We start from the raw sequence: 2,500 nt of genomic DNA, 5'->3' as shown, positions 1-2,500 counted from the left end.
GGTTTTAGGAATCGACAAACCTTCAAAAAACCTTTAAAATTTTATACGAAATTAAACAGTTAAATTATGTACTATATTAATTGTCAAACCTTTCAAAAAATTTATAAACGAAATAAAAATTATAATTAACCAAATAATCCCCATTACCTTACTATGAAAAATTATATCCAATCACAGACTTCTGTCACGAATCTCATCAAGCATGTCTTCAATAGAGATGAGTCTTGGGCAATCACCATCACTGTCTCACTATTTCATTGTGCTTCATAAAAGTGATGAGATCATTGGCGAGCAAGAAATTTATACCCGCCCCCACTCCAACACACTAACTTGTTCTTAACTTACCTGCTACATCCTTATATAGAAGATCTCTTATGGTCTCGTTTGCGATTTTGACACTTTTGTTTGTGTTTTTTCTTGCCACTTTGAAAAAATATAATATTTATTTTTATGTATTATGTTTCTGTAGTGTATATATATATATATATATATATGTGTGTGTGTGTGTGTGTGTGTGTGTTTGTATATATATATATATATATATATATAAGATGGCTGGAAGTTGGGAAGTGTGAAACGCATAAAGGGGTCATATACTATAGTGGCAGAGAAGATGGGAGACATTAGGAGGGAGTTGGGTTTTATATTAGTAAAAATATAAGCACTGCAGTTGTGGAGTTTGAGGGTATAAGCAGCAGAATAGCAAGAATAAGGATGACTGCTAAGTGGTTTAAAATCACAGTAATAACATTACATGCCCCTACAGAAGACAGTGAAGAAGATACTAAAGATCAATGGTATGATGAAGTTCAGGAGGTTTTAAACAAGGTACCGGGACACGATATGCTAATATTATTGGGAGATATGAATGCTAAAGTAGGTAAAGAAGTAGCAGCTTTTGCAGGAACTATAGGCACACATAGCTTGCATGAAAGTAGTAATGACAACGGGATTAGACTAGCAACGCTAGCCACAGCATACAATTTAGTAGTAGGAGGCACTCTGTTCCCACACAAAGAAAAGCATAAGGGCACTTGGCTTTCACCTGATGGAAATACAACCAACCAAATTGATCACATTTTAGTCAAAAGGAAATTTAGATCAGCGCTGATGGATGTGAGAGCATACAGGGGAGCAGATTGTGATTCAGATCATTACATGGTGACAGCAAAAATACGTATAAAACTAACAACAAAGAAAAAGAATGGAGGGCAAACATCTAAGATAGCTACTGAGAAACTGAGGGAAGGGGAAACAAGATTACAATATCAGGTTGAAGTAGAGAACAGATTTGCAGCTTTGGAGGTGGATGATGATGTGAGTTGGGACCAAGTAAAGCCTATAGTGCTGGAAGCAGCAGAGAGAACTGTTGGTAGGGTGGGACGACGGAGGGGAGGACGATGGTTTGATGAGGAATGCAGAGAGGCCGCCCAAAGAAGAAGAGAAACAAGATTAAAATGGATAGAGAATAGAGGAATTGCAGAGAGGAGAAGGATATATACAGAGGCAAGAAATGAGGCATGCAGCACTAACAGAAGGAAGAAAAGAATGCTGATCAATAGAGAGCTGGAAGAGATTGAGAGCAATAGCAGACTGGGAAATGTGAGGGCCGAGTTCCATGAAATAAATAAAATCAGGAAGGGATACCAGGCCAGACAAGGAATGGTGCGCAGTAGAAATGGCGATCTTTTAGTAGAGAGTGGGGAGATTGAGGAGAGATGGGTAGAACATTTTAGAACTTTGCTAAATAGAACAGCACCACCTGAACAACCTGCGGAGAATGAAGAAATTTTATTAGGAGAAGATGAAGAGGATCCAACCATAGAGGAAATTCTGGAAATAATAAAACACTTAAAGAATAATAAGTCTGCTGGCCGTGACGAAATTAGTGCAGAACTACTGAAATATGGAGGAAGACAGCTACAAGAAGCAATGGCAAAGATTGTGATTGGAATTTGGAGAAGGGAAGAAATGCCTGAGGAGTGGGAGGAGGGACTGTTTGTGCCAATTCACAAGAAAGGTGATAGAACTGAATGTGGGAATTATAGAGGCATTTGTCTCTTAACTGTTGGATATAAGATTATAGCTAAACTATTATATAATACACTGAAGAGATATAGTGAGACCATATTAGGAGATTACCAAGCAGTGTTTAGAGCGTCTAGATCAACCATAGACCAAATATTTATTGTAAGGCAGATCCTGGAGAAGTACTGGGAATATGATCAAGAGTCCTGGCATGCCTTTATAGATTTTAAACAGGCATATGACAGTATCCAACGAGAGGCGTTATGGGGAATACTTAGTTCAGAATACCAGAGAAACTTATACGCCTAATAAAAATGTGTTATAGAAATATGAGAGGCAGAGTACGGATTGGAGGGGAAGTAACAGATCCCTTTGAAGTTGATAGTGGTTTAAAGCAAGGATGTGCACTGTCTACGATTCTTTTTAACCTAGTGCTGGAATGGGTCATGAGACAAACACCACAGGGTAATGG

The sequence above is a fragment of the Palaemon carinicauda genome, chromosome 6, assembly GCF_036898095.1.
Source record: "Palaemon carinicauda isolate YSFRI2023 chromosome 6, ASM3689809v2, whole genome shotgun sequence".
Classification (NCBI taxonomy): Eukaryota; Metazoa; Arthropoda; class Malacostraca; order Decapoda; family Palaemonidae; genus Palaemon; species Palaemon carinicauda.
The sequence above is the reverse complement of the archived record's forward strand: the minus strand, read 5'-3'. Positions refer to the sequence as shown.